This window comes from Hydra vulgaris, chromosome 06 (assembly GCF_038396675.1).
Source record: "Hydra vulgaris chromosome 06, alternate assembly HydraT2T_AEP".
NCBI lineage: Eukaryota > Metazoa > Cnidaria > Hydrozoa > Anthoathecata > Hydridae > Hydra > Hydra vulgaris.
The window spans coordinates 39,219,426-39,237,235 of NC_088925.1; the positions used below are offsets into that span (position 1 = coordinate 39,219,426).

The 17,810-nt window shown below is 28.2% G+C and overlaps 1 protein-coding gene across 2 annotated transcripts in view; it reads left to right on the plus strand.

Moving 5' to 3' along the window:
* The first annotated feature begins 525 nt into the window (after positions 1 to 525).
* LOC100210710 (phospholipid-transporting ATPase ABCA3) overlaps positions 526 to 17,810 on the plus strand; it is a 106,546-nt gene continuing 89,261 nt past the window's right edge. The window contains exon 1 of one of the 2 annotated variants that reach the window (XM_065800092.1): positions 526 to 1,319. The gene's annotated coding sequence lies outside the window, so the exon portion shown is untranslated. Of the gene's footprint in view, positions 1,320 to 16,858; positions 16,958 to 17,810 lie in introns of those variants that run through there. The other variant, XM_065800091.1, reaches the window with a different exon arrangement.

The following is a 17,810-nucleotide window of genomic DNA, read 5'->3' on the forward strand; positions in this document are numbered from 1 at the left end:
TGGACATTGAATATCAGCGTAGGTTTGTTTAATTTAAACCTTGTTAAATTTAAATTTTTGTTGTTTTTATTTCTAACGGGTATTTAAAATGCTTAAATAGCCTTAGACTCCCTCGGCTGCCGCGGAGTAGTGGTTAGAGTTTTGGCTTCAGAACTCTGGAGGTCTGTGGTTCGAAGCCGGCTTTGGCTATATATAAAACATTGGTAAGGAAGAAGCCGTGAACTTCCGGTTGAATGCTTTCCGCAGTGTTCGGTGATAAGACTGCAAGGACTTTTAGGAGCATCTATATAACTAAAAATAAATTATTATTATTTTTTGTAAGAAATAATTATTATACCTATATGCTTCTTTATATATGACTCTAAGCACTTTTTTCGGTTCTTAAGAAAGTTCGTTTTTATTGTTTAAAGACAAGACAGACTCTTGAATAAAAAAAGTTTCATTTGATTGGCACGATATAAAAACTGGCGGTCTCTTTGGCGCACAGTGTGTTGTTTATTTAATACTTTGTTCTGTTTTTGGATTATATTAGTGTCGTTTAAATTTTTGTTATGGTTATAAAATATTTAAAAATGCTGATCTCCGTATTGCATAAAAAAAAAAAAAAAAGCAATAATTTTGACAATAATAGCTGCAAACGTGAAAATTGTTATGAAAGACTCAATAAGTTACATAAAAGAAAGCATGGATAACTTAATTAATGTATTTAGCATTGAAAAAGAGCTTGAAATTACGAAAAAAACGTTATGTCGCTGTTAGCAAAAAGAGATACAACAATTTATTACGCAAACATTAATATTTTTTCACGAAAATTAATATCACTAAAAAAAAATAAGTACAAAAATTAATAGCATGGTAAAAGATAATACGACGTTGTAAAAAGAGAAGATAAGATTAGCGAAATAGAAGAACGGTTAAAAAAAAAACCAAGAGAGTTGACAACTTAAAAGGAAGTAAAAATAAAAACTGGAATGAGAGTGTATAAAAAATTTGTTCAAAGATACACTTAGCCAAAAAAAAAATGAAAAAAAATGAACGGACTGATAGGACTCGGACCAGAAACACGAAAAAATCTATTGCTTTTAAAATGCTAAATCATAAAGATCAAGTTAAAAGAATTACAAAGATAACAGTTGCTCTTTAAAAATACGTTACAAAATTAAAAAGGAAAAGTGTTTACGTAAATGGAGATTGCTGCGCTGAAGCATTGCTAACTTGAAAAAGTTTATAAGAAATACTGAAAAAGGAAAGAGAGCGTGGTAGTTTATTATAATATCTCATATCTTACTAATCGTTGGTGTGTAGATGCCAAAGAAAAAGTAATTTTTTTTTTTTGTTATATTTGCTACCTAAATTTAAAATTTAAAAGGAAAACTGACCTTTTAAAAATCGTAATTTGAATATATTATGAGAAATTTGATAAGGTTATGCGGTTATAGGAAACATCCACACTAAAATTGTCACTAAAATTGTCACTAAAATTGAAAGAACTTGTTTTTAAAAGATTTGCGTAACTGTTGGTTAACTTATACCAAATTTGTAAACCAATGTTTTCTAAAGAGGGTGTTTGGGCGGGAGAGGAAATCCCATCTCTGTAGGGTATTTTAACTTTTTCAAAAAGTTAATAAAAGTTGGTAAAATTATTGTAAACTTTATTAAAAAAGGGATTAAAATTAACTTTTGATTATTTATTTAATAACTGATCATTAAATTAAAGACCTTGCGTTCAAGTCGCAAGCTCATAAGTTGTTTTAAATTTAGATAAAAAAAAAAAAATAATTTATATGAAATACTTTTCTTTCTTTATCCTGCTACTACTGTTTTTTAATTTACAACTATATGCGTCCGGGGGAAATAATATTTGAATAAATTCCAGGAAAAATTGAATTCGAATTCTAGAGAGAATTGACAATTGGTCAAAAAAAAGTTTTATAAACGTTTCAGAAATTTTTTTTTCAATAGACATTTTTCTAATTCGATTGCGCAACTATTTTTGCAACATTAAAACGAGGCCAGTAAGGACAAAAATATAAAGAAATAGCGACAAATCGCTTAAATAATCCTTCTAGATTACTAATTTTTCTGCTTCTCTATTTAAAAAAATTATGAAAAAAAAACTTTTTTTTTTTATAAAACAATTTTCGGTAAAACAATTTACAGAAAATTCATAAATGCCCAAGACATGTTAAATTACAAACATCTTGACAAAAATAACTTACTATACGCTAATCAGTTTGGTTTTAAAATGGATAACTCAACGGAGCATGCCATCATCCAATTTGTAAATGAAATCTCAAACTCTTTTGAACAATCAAAATATACTTTAGGTATTTTTATTGACCTATCGAAAGCCATCGATACGGTCAACCATCACATTTTACTTGAAAAGCTGAAATACTATGAAATAAATAAACAAGTGTTAAGGTGGTTCAAAAGTTACTTATCGAATAGAAAACAATTTGTTATTGGTAATGACAGCTATCAAAATAATTGTCTAAATATAACATGCGGGGTTCCACAAGGTTCAATCCTTGGACCACTCCTTTTTTTAATCTATATAAACGATCTAAATAAAGCAACTAATCTGATGAGAATCTGTAATTCGCATAATTAACTTTGCTGATCGTTTTTCTCAGTGTAAACCTTACTTTATTGAAATAAGAATTTTAAATATATATTAACTCAACGTCTTGAAAATTTTATGTTTTGTCTCCTCCAGTCTTTAAAGATCTCTTCAATTTAAAACCAACCAACAAATACGAACTTAGAAATATAAATTTTTTAGAAAAACCTTTTGCTAACTAACCTAACTTGCTATGGTTATGGTTTTTATATTAATGAATAAATGTTACATAATTCTTTCGATATATGAAAAAATTCTTTTATTGTAAATATAAGTATTGTGCTTATTAAACTTACCTGTTTATTTCTGCTCTGTTAACAGTAGAAATACCTTTCAAATTTTTCTGAAAACAGGTCATAAAAACTGTCTGGCTTTTGCTCTCGAACTTAAAAATAAAAATTTTTATACAGCCACTCATCTATATACTTAATTTAATTTATTTCTTATGCGACCTGTGTGTAAGCCGCAAAAACGAGAAATAAGTTTCCAACTTTTAATGGCGACCAAATTTAGCCGATTATCCAATATGGCCGCCACATGAGACTGCCTATATATATATATATATATATATATATATATATATATATATATATAAATATATATATATATATATATATATATATATATATATGTATATATATATATATATATATATATATATATATATATATATATATATATATATATATATATATATATATATATATATATATATATATATATATATATATATATAAACATATATACACTATTGGACAAAACATTTGCAACCAACATAGAACAATGCTAAAAAGTGTTCCTAATTTTACATGTCTTAAAAACGAAACGAATTATACTACCACAGCAAGCAGTTCAGGAGTCTGGAGTCATAGCATGCCATGACATGAGCAATCAGCTGACAGGTGACAGCACACAGGCAGAATTTCGTTGACAAGTGCCATTTTGCAGCGGACAAAACAAGTGCAACTTTTTTGGTTTGTTTCATTTTCTTAAGTCTGGTCCGTGTCAACGTCACGGAAGTTTTTTAATAATTAAAGGAAGTATCCAGAAGTTTCCAGAAGTTTCCAGAAGCATGCAGAAGCTTCCAGAAGTTTCCAGAAGAAGCATCTGGAAGCATCCAGTAGCATCCAGAAATATCCAGAAACATTCAGAAGCATCCAGACGCATCCAGAAGCTTCCAGAAGCATCAAAAAGAAGCATCTAGAATCTTCCAGAACAGGTTCACACAGGTTCATTTTACTATATAAGAGACATGTAAATCGACATGTAATTCAGTCAATCATGGAAGTCAATCAGTCAGTATTATCAAGACAGTTTATCGAAGTGAGTTTTATCAGTGTTTTATCGAAGAACATCAATACAAGAAGTGAAATACAACAAGTGTTTCACTACATCAATACAGTCCACATATTTTTCTGCTAACGGTCTAGGTTCAATACATCGAAACGATGGAATAATGGACCGTTTCATGTATAAAAATATCCTGAAAGATGTTATGTTACCTCATGCTGAATGGAATATGCCAATAAAATGGGTTTTTCAGCAAGACAACGATCCGAAACACACTGCAAAAGTAGTCAAGCAGTGGTTTCAAGACAACCACCTATCGGTGGTGGATTGGCCGCCTCAATCTCTGGATCTCAACCCTATCGAAAACCTGCGGGAGATCGTCAACCGCAGAATTAATCGTGAAGGTGTTAGTAATAAGGATCAACAGTTTGAACAAATCCAAAAAGCCTGGGCAGCGATTCCACAAAGTTTCATTGATCACCTGATCGAATCTATGCCTCGAAGATGCAAGGCTGTGATCGATAACAAAGGATTCGCCACGAAATATTGATAGCGAAATACAGCTTGGTCAACATTTTGTCGAGTTACACTTGTTTTGTCCAGACAGAAATCAACTTTTTTTAATACTTTTGATTAATTTATTAATTTTTGCGTACAAATAATGAACTTTGTGATGAATAAAACTTGAAGAACTTTGTCTCTAAACGGTTACATAGTTATTTCTCTAAATTGAAAAAGTGCAGCACTTTTATATAAAGAAACTAAATTAGCATTATTTGGTTGCACTCGTTTTGTCTAATACTGATATATATATATATATATATATATATATATATATATATATATATATATATATATATATATATATATATATATATATATATACATATATATATATATATATATATATATATATATATATATATGTATATATATATATATATGTATATATATATGTATATATATATATATATATATATATATATATATATATATATATATATATATATATATATATAATAATTGACCGGGGAGCTATTTCTTAAGAAGTATCACTTATTTGGCTATAATGAACAAGTCCGAATAGCAATGAGTTTATTTGGACTGACGCACAGTGGGCCAGTAGGTGGACAAAATGGGAAAAATTTTAGTTGTCTAATCTTGAAAACCTATTTAATTTTAGTATCTACATATATTAGGAGAAATCTATTGATAATTTATTTATATTAAATCCCTTAGTTACCAGGACTCTAAGCATTTGAATATTGAGATAAAATTAAAAAAAAAAAAATTATAAATAAGTAATTAACGGTGACATCAACGTTGTGTTATATTTCAATTACATCTACGTTTTTGAAACAAAAAATTAGTACATGTTATTCTAGAGTATTTAGAGATAAGAAAAACCAATGTGTGAAATAAATTTGTCATAGTATGTTATCTCAGTTATACTTTGAAAACCACAGATTAAAAAAAAAATTTCTTAAGAAACTTATTTTTTGCCGCACAATAACTAATAATTACCACAATTTGACATGTGTTGTCTTATATTTATTTGAGCTATATGATGCTTTAATCGAGTTTTAATTGATTGCTCGTCCCCTTAAATCCCCGTTCAGATTTTATGTATGTTTTAACTTGGTTGCTATGGTACTATATTTTGCATAGCAACAACTCATTTTTACATTAACGTTGTTTTAACAGTATTTTACTTGCGCTAAATACACAATATTGGGGGTATGTATTAAAATGAGATTCAGAATTCTTATGAGGTTAACTTTTTTTGGTTACTATGGATACCTTACTTTGCATAACATAGCAACAACATATTTTCGGTAGTTGTTAGTAATTTAATTACTAACACTGACAGTAATTTAATTACTTTTAATTTTAATTACTAACACTTGTAGTAACTTAATTACTAACAAGTATTAGTAGTCCAGGCGGCATATATATTACAACATTTTACTTTTAAATACAAAATACTTGTTACAATAATTATTTAGATATGGTTTTGTTAAACTTAGACATTCATAATTTTCTCCAAAAAAACAATCTTAGTATTTCAAAACAAAATATTACTGAAGATATATTAAAATTTATTCAGCCAAAATTTGCTGATTTTAAAGACGTTGATTTTAGACATGCTGTTCAACGATTTGTTTACTTGTATAAAAAAAAGTGGAAATCTGCAAACTATACTGTGAAAAATTTTGAAAAGAAGTTTGTGAACTGGCTTAATGAATATTTAATTGTCAGAAAAAAAGACAATGAACCAACTGCAAGTAGACGTGGCCGAAAACCAGTTGCATTTGATAATAGTTCTAATAAAACTAAAAAACGGTGTGTATCTTGTTTAATTGAATCTCATTCATCCAATGAATTATTTTTTGCTGCTAATAAAAAATTTAGAGATGAATCTGTTGTTATTGCTGCCAAGAATGTTTTAAATATATCAAATACAGATAAAGCAACTAAATATTCAGCAGACGAAGCACTGGCTTTAATAATTGATGCAAGTTTGACAAAAGCTTCCTATCAATTGATTAGAAGCGGAGTCTTGGAGAAAGAATATAACATCTACCCCGCTTACAATGATGTAAGAGATGCAAAATTGAAATGTTATCCTGCAAACATAACAGTGGAGGACTATTCAGCTTCAGTTCCTTTAAAAGATTTAATGACTCATACTTTGCAAAGAATCTGTGCAGTTCAGGAACCTGAGCTAAGGCACTTGATATTGAACGACAAAGCAATAAAAACAATGACACTAACGTGTAAGGCTGGTTTTGATGGTGCTACTGGCCAAAGCATTTATAAACAAGTTTTATCAGAACCCGACATTAACAGAGATTTAAAGCGTGAAGAATCATTATTTATTACTTGTCTTGTCCCATTGGATTTGATTTAACAACAGCAACGAAAAGGTGCCTATTTGGAGAAATCAAAAGTCGTCCTCCACAGCCTATTGTAGACCCATAAGATTTGCATACAAAATGGAATCCAAGGAATCTGTGATTGAAGAAGATCAGTACATTAAAAGTGAGATAGAAAGCTTGGGTATGATTTTATTAGAGGTTTGCGGATCTTCTATTGAAGTGAATTGTATTATTGAACTTACAATGATTGATGGGAAGGTTCAAACAATATTATCTGAAAAAAATAACTCATACCAATGCTGTTCAGTGTGTGGTGTCTCTCCAAAAAATATGAATAGTCTTGATATCCTTAATATAGATTATACTAACAGAGAGTTCAAATATGGTCTTTCCAGTCTTCATGCATGGATTCGATTTTTTGAGATGTTATTGCACATTGCATATAAAAAAGAAACAAGAAAGTGGCAAGCAAGATCTAAAGAACACAAAGAAAAGGCATCTGTAGCTAAACAAAAGATTCAGACTGATTTTATGAACAAAATGGAACTTGTTGTTGATTTCCCTAAAAGTGGTGGTTCTGGAACAAGAAATGATGGCAATACCTAAAGGCGTGCTTTTGCAGCATATGAACAAACAGCTGAAATTCTGGGTATTGACCAAAACCTTATATTCAGATTTTACATTATCTTGGTAACGCTCTCTTCAGGATATGAAATAGACTGCTTAAAGTTCAAGGATTATTGTTTTAACACTTTTAGACTATATGTGTCCCTTTATCCATGGTATTACATGGCTCAATCAGTTTACAAAGTATTGAAACATGGACATGACATAATTAAAAGCCTTACATTACCCATCGGACTTATGTCAGAGGAAGCTCAAGAGGCTAGAAATAAAGACTTTAAATCTTATCGCGAAAATTTCAGCCGAAAAACATCCAGAAAAGCAACAAATACTGATCTTATCAATAGACTCCTAGTTTCCAGTGATCCTGTTATTTCATCATTGCGTAAATCAACATCACACCAAACAAATCATAAAGCATTTCCTTCAGATGTTTTACAATTACTTAAACAATCTTCAAACGATATTATTGTTTTATAATTTTTTGATGTAATTTAAAATTGATAACGTTTTCTTGCACTATTTTTTGCTTTTATTATTCCTAAAACATTATTTACCTAAATGCTCAATTTTTATTCAATATGGGTGGGTCAAAAATCCGATAAGATATTCAAATATCAATTTACCACTTTGTAACTAAGGAAAGTATCCGGTAACTAAGCAATATAAGTATCCATAACAACTAAATTTAAAAAATTATCACTTTTGTAAGAAGTGTGATCTCATATTGGTACTCATGCCAAATTTAGTGAATATAGCACTTATAAAATATCTGCAGATAACAAAAGTAGGTTGTTGCTAAGCAAAATAAAGGTATCCATAGCAACGAAATAAAAAAATATTACTTTCATAAAAAGCGCAGACATCATATTAGTACCCATACTAATTTTAGTGAATATAGCTCTAATATTAAATTAGTTATGAATTTTGTCCAGTAAAAGTGCATTCTGGCCCACTGTGTGACGCAATGTTTGTTTATAGTTTACGCTTATAATGGAATTATTATTGTAAACGTTAATTTTGATAAATGTTAATTTTTAGATGCTTTAGATAGGTTCGAGTATTTTTTTTTTAAATATATTTCAACTCAATAATAAATAGTACATTTCATATATTTTTATATATTTTCATATATACTATACCGAGCATTTAATGAAACATAAAAATGATCCTTAAAATACTTGGAACATAATTAAGGAAGTAATTGGTACAAAACAAACTGACGGAAATTGTCTTCCTATAAATTTAAACATTGATAATGAAACTGTTACAAATAAATCTGAAACACTTAATCAATATTTTGTCAGTGTAGGTTCCACTTTAGTGTCAAAAATAGAAACTAATGAAGTAAACTTTGAGTCATATCTTACTCCTAATAAGAACTCTAAGATGAATAATTATGAAATTACTGAAAAGGAACACTTAGATGCTGTATATCTTTTAAAACTAAACAAAAGTATGGGGTTTGATAATATTAGAAGTAATGTAATTGAAAAATCGATTAAATACTTAAAAATCCCTCTTTTACAAACTTTTAATCTCTCTTTAAAACTAGGTATTTATCCGGAGAAACTTAAAATTGCGAGGGTCATATTAATTTTCAAATCAAGAGACGTTTCTAATTCTGAAAATTACAGAACAATTTCAATTATCCCTTGCTTCTTTAAAATCTTAGAGCGAATTATGTATAATCGAACTTTGACTTTTCTAAATATAAATAAAATTCTGTATAATAAACAACTCGGATTTCAGTCAGGGAATTTAACTGACCATGCCATTATTAATATTGTTCACTATATATTTAAAGCATTTAACGAAAGTATACCCTCGGAGTTTTTATAGATCTTAGTAAAGTCTTTGACACAGTAGACCATACCATTCTTTTAAAAAAAACTCGAAAGTTATGGTATTAAAAGCACATACTTAGAATGGCTCAAAATTTATTTAAACAATAGAAAACAATATATATCCCATGAAGAGAGAAAAACTGATTACATGACTATAACTTGCAGTGTTACCCAAGACTCAATTCCGGGTCCAATTTTATTTCTTATTTATGTTATTATTAACGATTTCCATAAGTTTTCAAACATTTTAAACTCAGTTTTATTTGCAGATGACACGAATTTACTTTATTCTAATGGATATATCAACCTTTTATTTGAAATAGTAAACAAGGAATTTTTAAATTAGCGGAATGGTTTAAGGGAAACAAATTATTCTTAAATTCAAATAAAACTTTTTAAATTACACTTTTTTTCATAGACTTCGCGATAAAGAAAATATTTGATTAAAACTTCCTGTTCTTTATATATTGGCAACTCTAAAATAATTAGAGAGTCATCATTAAAGTTTTTAGGAGTGATGCTTGATAAAAACTTGACATGGAGAGAACACATAAGAACGATAGAAGATAAAATTTCAAAAATTTTTGGCATACTATAGAAAACTAACCAATTATTAAATCAAAACTGCTTGATCATCTTATATTTCTCCCTCGTACATTGTTATATAAACTATGCAAATATTGCATTATGTAGCTCTAATGTAAAATTAAAGTAATTTTAGTTGACAAAAACTGTCAGACTTATTTCAAGTGCAGGTCAATTCACACATTCTAGAGAACTATTTAAAAATCAGCACATACTCAATGTTTTTCAGTTAAACCTTTAATTTTTTATTTTTTTAACAACTATCTTATGAACTTGTCTTTAATTTAAATTTACTTTAAATTATCCGATTAACTTATCTTTAGTTTTTAGGTGTGATTATTTTTATTAGTAACTGATCTATATAATAGTTCAATTTTGTGTGAAGCAGCTGTAACAAGAAAACGAGATCTGAAACCAAAATAAATATGGTGATAAAATGAGTGTTTTAGGTATTACAAAATTAGTCACCTTTTTTGTTACAAAGCTTTGTTAACCAGTGTAATGGTAAATAAAGATTTTATATTCTCCGCATGTATGTGTCTTTGATAATATATAATATAATAGAATGCTAAAAAAAAAAGTTCGAAAACTACGAGTAAAATTAATAGTAATTAATTTCACTTTGACAGCATACACATTGTGTAGTTATTCTAGGAAAATAAATTAAATTATAAATTACAAATCATATAGCTCTAGATATTTATCAATGCAAATTTTGAATAAGTTCAAGCTTTCACTTTTGATGATAAAATCTTGCAGTTTGTTCCACATTGATGAGACGAATATTGCAGTTTTTAACAATTTCTCTTCTGATTTTGAAATTATGGCCCCTTATGTTGGACTGATACGAGGCAAAAATATTACTATCTAGTTCTACAATATTTATATTTTTAAGTAGTTTGTACATTTGAATTACGTCACCTCTTTTACGTCTTTTTTCCAGTGTGCTTAAGCCAAGTATTTTAATTCTTGTTTCATAAATTTGTTTTTGAATCAGGGGTATCTATTTAATGGCATACCGTTAAACTTTTTCAAGTGCAATAATATCACTTTTAAGGTAGGGAACCATGCTTGTATCGCAAATTCAAGATGGGGTCTTATCTAGAAAAGTTTGACTTATTAATCTAAGTTGTCACATTCTCAAAATTTGCTCAGGCGTGTCAGACCAAATGCTTTGGGTTTCGATACGACGCAAAACAGAGCCTGATAACTTTTTATAAAGTGTAAATGGCCATGACGTATTTATTGCTTTTGTCAAAGGTAAACATCTTTTTTTTTTTTTAATTTTCTTAAAGCTTCTCATGGTTAAATCCAGCGTTTCATTTTATACTTTGTATAAAAAAGCGTCGAAATTCGCATGTTTGAGCCAGATTGAACAAATTGTTTACATAAAAGTTTAACGATTCACTTGTATATTAATTTTGTAAAAAAAGTATTTCTCATTCGTTGACCAGATTTCTTTCTGCAGATTATTTTTTAAATGCTTTATTAGTGTTTTAACGATGACGTTTTATCAATTTTACCTTTTATTATCACTTTCGCTTTCATTATTTCAAAATTTTTTAAACTCAACGTTCTAATTATTTTTCGTTCTTTTTTGCAATAATAGAATGCAGGGCCGTCCCGAGGAGGTCGTACATGGGGAGATATTGTATGTATTTTTTTGCCAACTAGAGACACCAAAACAAAAAAACAAAAAAAAAGGTCCTCAATATATGCAATTTGCCAACCATGGTTCAAAACTTGCTCAATGTGCTAACTCAAATGTTTATTAAACAGCTTTGGGGAGGGGATGGAACACCCCCTACACTCCCCTTTTGGGACGGCTATGATAGAATGTAGTTTGTTTCTTACCATGTTTGAACTTATTATTAATTATTTATTGATTGACATCAATATACTTTGGTTTTGGAAACAAATATTTTATATAAAATATTGTTTCAAAAAAAAACTTTTTTTAAATTGTCTTCAATTAACTTTGGGTAACGTGTTATATTTTTAACCTTTAATCGCCGAATGTTCCTTTGAGGGAGCATTGCAAAATAATAGTATCTGAATGAGCTCAAATGTCATATTTTTACTAATATGCAATTTTATCTTTTGTTTAACATATAAAATAAAAATAAAAGATAACAATCCGTAATTGTGAAATATGACATTTAAGTTCATTTAAATGTTATAATTTTGCAGCGTTCTCTTAAGGTAACGTTAGACAGATATGGGTTAATTGTTATTGATCATAAATTATATGGTGTAACAATAGTTATTCTTATAAATTATTGTTACATTATTTTTATTTCTTAAACTCGATGCTCTACCAAGCGGGCACGGACGTCCGTAAGACATCTGTACGTTTTACGGACGTCTGTGCCGACATTTTTATGGATTTCAAAAGCCTATAAGATGTCCTTAAGATGTCCAACGAACTTTTTGTGCCCACTGGGTAACACACAATTTTTAAATTTCAATGGTTTTGTCAACTATTAACCATATTGCATTTTCTTCAAACCTCTCGCCGTACTAATTCTAACATGCGACTTAAAAGTTTGTAAATATAACGAAACATTCCTTAATAAAATGGATGCTGTTCTAATGTACTAAAAAAGATCTTTTAGAATATATTAAAAAAAGAAATTTTATTGCAGATCATCACATTATAAACAGCAAAAACATTCTTTCTTTTAAGCTGAAGGCATCCAAATTTAAATCGAGTTCATCCTTGATTTAATCTGTTTATCAGACTATCAAACAACTTGACTTGTTTTTTTTTACATTCAATATAAAAAATATTTTATATAAAATATAACTAATATTACTTTAAAATAAATAACTGCTTTTTAACGAAGTAATGAAGATTTGCAACCAAGTAGAATTTTTCCATCGAAACAATGTCAAAGGCGGTTTTGGTGACGTCATAAAATTACTTAATCCGTTTATCAATCCATTAAAGCTTGCGCTACATACAATAATTCTAATTTTAACACCGCAAACTTTCTCTTTTTTAAAGCAGTTGTTCGAATTTTGGGATATTAAATAAAGGAAAGTATTTTGATTTTATATTAGGATTTCATTCTATATTACAACTAGTACGGAATCCCGGGATTCCGTACTAGTTGTTCATCCCGAATACCCGGGATTAGTTTCTGAAATTTCCCGAGATTTTGAGATGGTCATAAAAAAAAAGTAAAAGAACGAAAAGTTTATGCTTAATTTGTCATTAAGTAATTTGTACGTCATAAAATTTGTACGTCATAAAATTTAAATATACGATTTAGTATAGTAGCTGTTTGGCTTTGTTGCTGTTTATTCTCTTTACAATTTTTTCTTTTTATTCTCTCTCTTTCTGTATTTTATCGAATATACAAACTAAAACTAAAAATATAACTGCAAAATTTGTACGATTAAACATATAAAAAATGTATATATAGTGTAATATTAAAACTAATATATTATTAAAAATTTTTGCGCTTGCTGATGGGAAGATAAAAAAATTTTAAGATAGAAAGATAGAAAATTTTTGATCTTCCCATCAGCGAATTCCCAAAATTTTTGATTAACTTTTTAATAGAAAATTAATTATTTTAATTAGGTATACCTTAATTTTATAATGAATTTTTTTATTCATTCTTATTCCAAATGTTTATGTGATTTTAATTCTATTTTTCTGTCCACTCAATTTAATAACAAATAATTGCGTGGTTTCAATTTCAAGTCGTCTCGGGAGTATGCTTGTAACCGACAAACAAGTTTTTTGGACAAAAAACTAAATTCACTAAATGATTTTTATTAAAACATTAAAAAAATAATTATTCTAGGGATATTATTATTATTATTATGATTTTATTAAACACCCTCTGTAAATGTGTTTACAAGGTAAAAATACATAAAAATAGTTTAAGATATATTAAGAGAAAATAAAGTATATCACTTTGGAATGTTTTCTTCAAGAGTATTTTTGAAAATTGTTCGCTGTTGCTTTGCATTCCAACATTGAATTGCCTGTACTAAAATTTGATATGTATCTTCAGGAATTATTTTTTCTGAAATATTAATTTTCACTTTCTTTTTATCCTGAATTAAGTTTTTCATATTTATTTTATGGATCTTACATAATTCCTTTATATCATCTAAAAATGAGTATTTTAATGAACAATAGTTAAGCTGAGAATTGATGATTTCAAAAGTTACTTTATTATTTAATAGACGGATAAATAGGTTTATTTTATTTTGTTGTATGTAAGTCGATATCTCCCGAACTTTAAATAGAGAGTTTATATAGTTTTTGCTCTACTTAGAGATATTAAAAAATGACTTAACTGCATTTCTTCCAAGTTTTCACAGAGTTCTTCCAAATTTTCACAGAGTTCCAGACCATGCGTTAGCGTCGGAACTGCTAAAGATGTATATAACTGAATAATTGAAGATGGATGTACAAACCGGATACCAGATTGAATCAGAGTTTGTACTATTGTTTGGAAATTTGATACCCTATTGTTAATATTTGTTCTATTGAGTGAGGCAAAAATAGATTTTTGTGTATCCCAAATAAAGCCTAGATGAGTTTTTCATTTGGTATTATTTGATGGTCGTCTAGGGTTATCTTGCAATTAGTTAATATGCTGCATAGTTTTAACCATTAGTAATTGCAATTATTCAGCAAAAGGTTTATTAAAACTCGGTAATTAAATAGAACTAAGCTTCTTTTTTTGCTTTAAATCATAACACAACATTTGATTAAAAAGACAACTAAAACAATTTTTAAAAAACCAATAAAATGTTTTCTAAATTACTAAAATTTAAAATTTCATTAGCTGTATATCATAATTCCATTTATTCTTGTTGTACTCCCATTTCATTTAATTTGAAGTTTATAAAAAAGTTGTTGTTTGCTGTTTCGTTGCACCATTTTTAATGCTTATGCTTGAATATTATTGGTGAACCTTCAAAATACTATAATCTTAAATTATTATTATAAACCTATGTACCTATTTGCGTCGACGTATAAAAATTTAGTGTTTAAGTACAGTCTTGATGTCGTTTTCTTTTTGTTTACGAAACAAAGGGTTACAAGCATAGCCCCGAAGAATTTCAAAGCGGTTGAACTTACATCTTTTTCTACTTCCATGATTTAATTAATAAAGTTATAAAAAAACAGAAGGTTAATTAAATTACAAAAGTTTACTTACCGTCCGTTTAATTAATAAAGTTATCAAAAAACATAAGGTTTATTAAATTACAAAAGTTTACTTACCGTCCGTTTAATTAATAAGGTTATCAAAAAACATAAGGTTTATTAAATAAACTTTAGTTATCGTTTTTCGAAGTAGAGGAAGATTATATTCAAAGATTTGTTATTCTGAGAAGGAAGGTTATATTCGAGGTTCAAATGATTCGTTGTTAATTGATGAAACATCTGAAGTTAAAATTAAGCACCACATTATTAGAGCCGTTATAACAAAAGTATAACAAAAGTATAAAAAATTTTTGTAGTAAAAAAATTGCACTGTTGGGATATCAATATGACGCAATTGCATAGTTACATAAATTAAAAAAAGTGTAAGACTAATATTCTAAAAATACTAGCTAAAAAAGTTGTATGATTTAAACCTGAAAATTGTCCCGCCCTACCCCCGCCCCCCTCCTAAAGTTTTAACTTCGATTTGTGAAGTTAAAACTAAAAAATTATTGTGCTAAAAGACACTCATAGATTTAGAATTAGATTTAAAAATTAATGATTCAATTAAGATGAACAAAAAGGAATGTAGAATGATATCTAATTTAGTAGTAATTTTGAATCCCGTTAAAGCAACTGTGGCAACACTTTGTCAACGAGACGCAACTTTAATATCCGCTGACATTACATTAAAGTTCATGTTGACAAAAATCAAAGAACATCAATCTGAAATCGGAAAACAATTGTATGATGCTTTGAATCACCGAAATAAAGAGAGGAGAGCACTGTTAAGGAGCTTAGTATATCTTCGTGGCCAAGTTAAAATATCCTAGAAGTAAAATATCCTAGAAGTCTTTGTACAAAATACAAGTACCCAAAATAAAAAAAGTTATAATAAACCAGATAAAGCGTTTAAACCCGGCAGATATAACAGCAGCACCAGACTTGAGTAGTGATAGTTATGTTAAGTTCAACCTGGCTTAAGTCACAAATGAGATAATAATGTCAAAACAATTAGTGATCAATTAAATAAAGTTATGGTGAAAGGAATGACAGCAATACGAACAGAACCTAAAGGGTAGAAAGTATAACTTCTTAAATTCAAAAAGAAATGTTGCTATTTGTGGTAGATTAAGATGTGATCACCTTTAAAAAACATATAGTTATATACTATCTATACGCCTAACAAGTGTGTAGTCACTACGAGTATTCTCAGCCGCTTGGTTTTTATATTCAAAAAATCGAATACGATTAAAGCGATGAAGTGATTGACGCTTTGATTTTTTAGGGTGGTACTTTCAAAAATTAATATAACTCATGTATATTCACGCATAATAACATTATCTTCAGTTATTTATGCTGTGTTATCATTTTAAGGTATTGTTTTATAATTTAAATTGCTTAGGTTCATTAATAAATAAAGTATTTTATTTATATTATCATTAAATTATTCATTTTTTAAGTGTTAGTTGAGTACTTAAAACGTTAGTTCTATTTATGCTTTAATTTATACAATTGCGTTTTTTTTTTCTATTCAATCTAGGGTTTTTTCCGGTGACAATTTTCTCAATCCTGGAATGCTTGGATTGAAAATGTTCGGGATTTTTGCCATCCCTCATATGATTTCACGAAAATAATTGTAGACTATATACACAATTTGTTTTACACACTTTGTTTTTTTACTGATAAAAGGAATAAATAATAATCAGACATCATAAATTAAATTTCGTGGCAAATTAAACTTAGCTCGTAAATCAGACGTAATGTCAAAGGGAAATGTGTAATGAGCAATTGTCGCAAGAATTAATCTTTTACGTCAAAAGATGTTACATTTTTTAGCATTTAAAAACTGTACAAAAAAAAATAAGTAATATTATTAAGTTTTTTTTTTGTGGGATATTTTTCTTGATTTAATCACTAAGTTTTAATATTAAAGGTGAGTTTATTAAAGTTTTATTTTTATTAGCTGTTTATGTTAAATATAAATCGCTTTAAATTGTAGATTGGTCCCACTTTTCTTCTAATACACCTATATATTTTTGTTTACACTTGCGTTCTAATAGGTTGACTCCAAAATAGCTATTTGATGGATTATGCACTAGATTTAAAAATTGTCTTGTAACCTTCTTTCCAAAAGATTTTTTGTAACTTTTTTGTTAAATAGTGTATATGGTCTACAATTATTTTCGTTTTTCTTATTGGGATCCACGGTATTGATATATATGGCATGGTTGCTTCATTGTTAGATGAGACTATTTCGTTGGTTGAGTGTCGTTTTTTTATAACAATATAGCAATATTTGCAAGATTTTTTAATTTTTTCTTTTCGTATCCATTTTCAACAAATACATCTATTAGGAAATTGATTTCTTTATTTACAATTTTTTCAGAGCAAATTGATAAAGCTCTATGGATAAATCTCTTAAATATTTCTTCTAAGACTTCTGGATCGTAGTTTGAATTGCGCTTATCCGAATATTTATTTTTGCTTTTTTTCTGTGTATGTTAAAATGATAATTGCTTTATTGATTTGTTTTTTGGTTATTTAGGTAACTAAAAAATTTAATATATTGTTTTCATCTACCAATTTGAGTGTGAATTTAATGGCATAATGATGACTTTTTAATATTTGTTGGAAACGGATGGCATAATCTTTATTTGTAAATTGTGCGTGGCTATTATCTACGTACCTCAAAAACGATTTTATTTCTAGCGGTGGATTAAAATAAAGCGTCATGTCAATTAGCCGGTGGGAAATCGACTAGCGAATAGCTAGCTATAATCGTAACG